The 7,259-nt window shown below is 25.8% G+C and overlaps 1 pseudogene; it reads left to right on the forward strand.

Moving 5' to 3' along the window:
* Window positions 1-5,212: 5,212 nt before the first annotated feature.
* Window positions 5,213-6,351, forward strand: LOC146723859 (uncharacterized; annotated as a pseudogene).
* The last annotated feature ends 908 nt before the right edge of the window (window positions 6,352-7,259 follow it).

Below are 7,259 nucleotides of genomic sequence, written 5' to 3' on the forward strand. Positions count from 1 at the left end.
AATTTTATTTTTTAAAATAAATCAAAATAAAAATTTAAAAAAATTTTTTTTTAATTTTAAAAAAAATGTTATTTTTTTTTTTAAAATTTTTTTAAAACTCTAGAAATTTTTTAAATTTTTTTTTTTTTCGTGATAATTCCCTTTTCTTTCCTTTAAACGAATAAAAAAAAAATTAATTTTTATTTGCCTATTTTAAAAGTTTTTTGCATGCCTTTTTCAAAATTTGACTAAACAACGAAAATAAAAAAAAAACTAAAAAAATAAAAGAAAATTAATTAAATAGACCAAAAATTAAACATTTAATTTTTTAATTTTATTTTTTGAAATTTTAATTTATTTAATTATTTGGGGTTTTTTAAAATATTTAAAATTTTTTTAAAATAAAAAATATGTTTTTTTTATAAATTTTAAAAAATTTTAAAAAATTATTTTTTTTGAGAGATTTTTGTTTTATTAAATTTTTGATTTTTAAAAAAATTTTGGGGGGGGTTTTTAACTTTTTTTTTTTTTTTTTTTAAAAATTTTTCAAAAAATATTATTTACAAAAACAAAATTTAAAATCACTAAACTTTTAAACAGATCTTTTAAAATTATTAACAATTTAAAATATTTTTTGTAATTTTACTTTTTAATAATTTTTAAATTTTAAAATTTAAAATTTTTAAAAAAAATTAATTTTTATGCTCTTTTTAAATGTTTTAAAAAATTTAATTTAATTTTTAATTTTTTTAAAAATGTTTTTTTTTACAATTTTTTTTTAAATATTTTTAAAATTATTTTTTTTTTTTTAAAATTTTTAAAAAAGTTTTTTAAAAAAAAAAAAAAAAAAAAAATTTGTGTTAAGGCTTTTTTATTGCTCCGATTATCCGCTTAATTTAACATACTGCGTGGGGAAAAAAATTTCGGCAACGGGGAAATTTTGGGTAAGTACTTGTTCATTTTTTAGTGACCCGGGGCCCCGTTTTGGTCGGGCCTTTTGGGGGGGTTTTTAAAAATTTGTTTTTGGGTCTTTTTGGGGAACCAACACATCTAAAAATTTTTTTAATTTTTTATAAAAAATTTCACGTCTTTGGTATACTAAATGTTAAAAGTTTTTTAAAATTAATTTATAATTTTTTATAATATTTAAAAGAAAACGACATGAGATGAAATAAACGAAAGAGAAAAACAATATTTTACAAATCTTACGTTTATTTTTTTCGGTTTAAAAGCCTTAGATTTGCTGCTCAAGGAATTATCGTGATCTTTTTCGAATACAAGATAATACATTGGGGCACTAATTTTTTTAAACTCTACTAATATAATGTTTTTTAAAAATATATTTAAATTTTTTTAAAATGCTGTCAAAGGCCCTTTTTTAAATACTGTTAAGAAATAAAGTTAAAATTAAACTCTTTCGAACGAGCGGCAAGCTCGATGAATTTCTATATTCGGAAACTTTTTTCAGCGAGTAGGGGCTCGATATCGAAAAAATCTCCTTTTCTCCATTTCTATTTATCTTTTTTTTTCATTTTCCGACAACCGGCATCCCGTTTTAATATTTTATAATTACAGTAATTTTTTTCAATTTTTTTTCAGGAATGGGAGAGAAAAATTGGAATTCTCTCCGTTGACAAACAATAAAAACCGATATGAATCGTTTTGCCGAAACAACGATGTCGGCAGAAACTGTTCAACAGTGGCATCGGTGACATCGGATAACGATGTCTCACTTGATTCGGCGGAGGCTCGCACGACACCGGGATTGGCACCGGCACGGCATTGACACCGGGCTAGCACTGGCCCAGTATAGCACCGCACTGACTCGCCCGGCGTCGACATTAATGGAAAAAACCGGCACCAAGAAGGGACGGACCCGTCAAAGGAGGCTCCGCTAAAAGCATTTAAAATGAAAGACATTTTATAAAAAAATAAATTTATATTAAATAAAATTTAACATATTACGAATTTATTTTCTACAAATTTTTAGAAAAAAAGCAAATAATCCTTTAAAAATTTTTTAAAAAAAAATTAAGTCATTTTATTATTTTCCCCGGTTTTAAATTAACAAGAAATTTATAAATAAGGGATAATTTTAAATTTTTAGGGGGGGGGGGAATTAATATAGAAATGGGAAAAAAAAATTAATTTTTAAAATTTATTACAAATTTATACAAAAAAAATTTATAACGGGTTTTTTATTAATTTCTATATTATATTAATTTTTTGTTTAAAAAAAAGAAAAAAAGATTTAAATTTCTTTTTTTTTTGATGCAGGCCCCGTACAATCTGCCCGAGAGGAGGACGGGAGGAAAAAGGGCGGGGTACGAGGAAGAAGGGAAAAAGAAGGGGGGGGAAAGGACAGGCATTATCAAGACGGGATTATATTTAAAAATTTTTTATGTCCTAAACTAAAACTATAATATTATAATATCTATACATAAACTCGTATTTTTCACATTATGTAACTTTATATAAAAAACTAATAAAAAAGAAAAAAAATTTACCCTTTGGGCCCTTCTTTAGCTATTTACAGGCCCACTCCAGTTGATTTTTATTTCCGTTAATTTTTCCCCCAGTTCATCCCATTAAAGTTTTAATCGCAATTCCATTAAATTTATTTTAAGCCTTTACTAAAAAAAATAAAATATAAAAAAATGTTTTAAAATCTTTAAAAAATTTTTCAAAGATTTTTAAAAAAAGTGAAAATATTTGGTTCCCCTTTTTTTTTTAAAAAAACGTTTTTTAAAAAGTCAATGTAAAATAAATATTTTATTAACGTAATTAAATATTTATTTTTTTTAAAAATTTTTTTTTAATTTTTATTTTAAAAATTAAATTTTTTAAACCTTAAAATAATATTTTATTACAGAATGTTAAAAAAATTTTTTTTTTTTAATTTTAAAAGAAGAGACTTAATCATTTTTTCACATTTTAAAAAATCTGAAAATGGTTTTAAACATTTTTTTTGCTATATTTGTTTGTTACTTATATTGATTTAAAATAGATTAAATTTATATATATTTAAATTAATAATAATAAAGTAAAATGTAAAAAAAAAAAACTAAAAAATTTTTTTTTAAATATTTTTTAATTTATGTGAAACAAAAAGAAATATAGCATACTATACCTAACAATTGCCGAATAAATTTCGCGTAGTAAATAATATTTTTTACATATACATATAAAATAATACATGTGCATATAAAATTACATGTACATATAAATAATTTATATTAAAATATTAATTATTTCTTTTTTTATTGTAAAAAATTAAATTTTAATTCTACAAATTTTAATACAATTACATGTGTAACATATCGAGTAAATAAATTAGTTTTTAAATTTTCTTTTCTTTTGTTTTTATTACAGGAAATACGAAAATAGAAAATGGTCTGCCAGTTCTATCGACGTGCGGGATTGTGTGTGAAGATCATTTTCTTGAAGACTCCTTCACACATAAAACGACAAGAGGATTAAAACGCAGTGCAGTACCGATTCCTTTCGAGTCTCTAAATAACGTAAGTAATGAACACAATGTATTGATTTCTTTAGATTCTCATAATATTAATAAAATAATGAAATAAGAAAAGAAAAAGTATGCAAATGGAAGAAGTGCTTTATTTACAAGAAGAACAAAGTATAAAGAATATTGTATCAACATCTACTACATCATCTACGTCTACTGTTGTTAATGAAAATGTAATAGACGAGCATCCAGAATCACAAACTTTTGAACAACGAACAAATTCATTGCGATGCTATCAGCCACGACATTTAGATTTTAATTCTTCCATAGAAATGAAGATATAATGGAATGGATGCACATTGAGCCATCTATGCATCAAAGAGTTCTTACGCCTCCTCCGTCTAATAATAATAATAATAATAATAATAATAACAATACAAATATAATAGAATCGGCGCATCTTGAGCCATCATACATGAAAAAGTTCTGTTTCCTCCGTGCAATAATACAAGAAGTACTAAAAATAGTACAGAAACAAATACCAAAAAATGAAATAATACATAAGTTATGTGCAAAAGTTAAATATCTAAATCTGAAAATATACGATTGCGAAGACAAGTAAGATATCTGAAATATCGTTTACGTCATATTCCACAAAACGTAAAACGTCAAAAAAAGATAAACAAAAGAAAATAATATTAAACAAATTGGTAGACGAACAAGATCTAAATCCTGTTTGCGAAGGCGATGATAAATTTGCCACTGCATAAACGCAATGCAGCATATACAGAAGAAGAGAAAAATCTGTCAAGACAACTATATTATTATTCACCTGCTGCTTTCTGCCGCTTAAGAAAAGCAGGTTGCAATTTTCCAGGGCAACGAACTATTAGAAGATGGCTGGAAGAATATGACGTACGGCCAGGATTTTGTGATTTATTTTTCAAAAATTAAAGGAAAAGATTTCTTATTTACCAGTAGAGGAAAGAGTGTGTGCCTTAAAATGGGACGAAATGGCCATAAAACCTTATGAAGAATATTCGCAAAAATTAGATGAAATAGAAGGTCTTGTCGATCTTGGTCCTCTAGGAAAAAAATCAGAAAGATCTAAATGCGTATTTGTCTTTTGCCTAGACAGTTTAAATGCGCGTCACCCATGGCGACAGCCTTTAGCATATTTCCTTCCGGGAAAATGCATGAAAGCAGAAGAAATAATAATATTATTAAAAGAATGTTTAGACAGATTGAGTACAACGGGTGCTGATGTGCAACTTTTAACATGTGATCAAGGCACATGTAATCAAAGTGCGTATAGTGAACTCGGTATTGATGCACAGAGGCCATGTTTTATACATAATGGAAAAAAATATAACGCATCTTTTGATTTTCCTCATCTGGTAAAAAGATTGGCAAGTTTTCTTAGAACGCACAAAAACATTTATTGTGATGGAAAAATAATCGCATCGTATTCAGATTTTGAAATGACTTGGTATATTGACAATGCCACAAAAGGAGGCTCAAATTTATTATCCCATATAACAGAAGCACATATTCGTCCAAATAATTTCGAAGCGATGAATGTTAAAAGAGTTTTTCAATTATTTAGTCACACATTTGCAGCTGCAATAAGAACAGCTGGTAATGCAAAAGAATTAAATACGAGTACGTGGAAAGCTACAGCTGACTTTGCAACACGCTTAAATAATATTATTGATGCTTGTAACAGTTACAGCCTTAATATTACATTTGGCGGAAAACGACCTTTATCCTTCAGAAATTCAGATATTGAAAATCTGTTAACAGATTCTATCGAATGGTGCTCAAGATGGTCAAAATCGGCGGAAAATCTAGTTCAAATTCCTTGTTTCAAAGGTTTTCCATTAACTATACGAGCTATTCTTGCAACTTATAAAAAACTTGCAAATCAATACGAAGGATTTGAACTTGCGACAGGATTGTGTAATCAGGATTCTGTCGAACATTTGTTTTCTAAATTGAGACAACGCGGAGGTTTTAATCCAAATCCAACCGCAAGAATGATCCGATTATCTATCAGACATATACTTTCCACAGGATATATTCAGACTAGCGACAAGGGCAATGTTCAATGTACAGAAGGTGTAACTCTTATTAATCGACCAAGTCGACTTGTTAAGACAATAGAAAAATGTCATGAATACGAGCAATGCGACTGTAGAATATATTGAACATGAAAGTGAATTGCTTGACGAAGATGTTAGAATTCTTCTCGAAGAATATAATATCGAACAAATTGATAATATAAATCCGATTGATAGCAATTACGATGAAAATGCCATTGCATTTTTTGCCGGATTTGTGGCACGGCGAAGTATTGCTAAAAGTAACTGTGACGATTGCCGCAACGCAATGATGAAAACACCAATGGATGAACCTGCAGCAAATGAAAAATATATAGAATTTCGTGAATATCCAAATACAGATGAAGATGCTCCAACAGTAACAAAATTAGTACGACCAACAACTCTATACACAAATATTACTAAAACGCAATTAATGGCGTTTAATTGTACATGGCAAAGCCATTGGTCATCCACACAGATGCTTGAAAAAATAGTGACGGAATGTGTACATGCAACGAATCAAATTCATCCAGATTGGTTAGATAAAAATAACGAATGTTATAATCATCGGATGCAAGCATTAAAATACATGATTACTGTAAAAATATATTCCCGTACGAGATATAACAATCGTACTGCCAAAGTAGTTAGTGCATCATACAAAAAAGTTAAGAGATTTATAAATAAATAAAAGTATATATAAGAAAAGTAAAAAATAAAGGATACTAAATGTAAGATCATCTTGAGCACTATTATATTAATTACAAATAAGAAAAAAATGATATGAAGAAAGAAAAACCACAAAGGTCTAAAATAATATCATTATTAATAATTCATTAAAAAAAAAAATATTTAAGAATTTTATATAAAATTTATTTAATAAATTTTATAAATATTTTATACATTTATTTATTAAATATTTTATATTTATATTTATTTTATATTATTTTATTATTAATTATTAGTAATTAATATTAATATATACATCTTATATTATTTTATATATATATAATAATATATTAATATTTATTAATTTTAATATTTAAAAAAATTAATGCAAGGAATAGAAAAAACATAAAATAACGTGGAACGTAGTAAAAATTATCTAGAAAAAGAATTATTTTTTAATATGAGTATTTTCTATAAAATAATATAATTTCTTTATTTTGTAATTTTGAAAAAAATTTCTTCATTTTTTTATTGTTATATATATCTTGCATAATTTTGTCATTGAAAAGAAATATTTATACTGTGTATCATGAAATTACATTCATTAAAATATGTTTGCAAATCATGTTACATTTAGTAATGAGTATTATTTTCCTGTAATGAGAAAAATAAGCATGAATTTTTCAATTTCTTAGAAGATTGCAATCACAGTTGAAACAAATTACATAAATCGTTAACTAGCAGGTTTAATCACGGACTAAATAAAATATTTTTATGCAATCATGCTAAGAAATTGTAAAATCATGTATTTTCTGATTACTAATGACATATAACACGAGATATATATAATAATAAAATTTTAAGAAAGTACAGTAACACGGTACAATAAATGAAATCTATCGTATATGTATTTGTTGGCATACGGTATTCTAATATAATCATAGAAGATACATATGAATACCGTTAATAATATAGTATACAGTAAGTGATTTTGACAAATCACTTACAATAATAAGACGCCTTAACAGAAATAGATAACA

Source organism: Nylanderia fulva, unplaced genomic scaffold, assembly GCF_048542155.1.
Source record: "Nylanderia fulva isolate GAGA-0341 unplaced genomic scaffold, ASM4854215v1 Scaffold163, whole genome shotgun sequence".
NCBI lineage: Eukaryota > Metazoa > Arthropoda > Insecta > Hymenoptera > Formicidae > Nylanderia > Nylanderia fulva.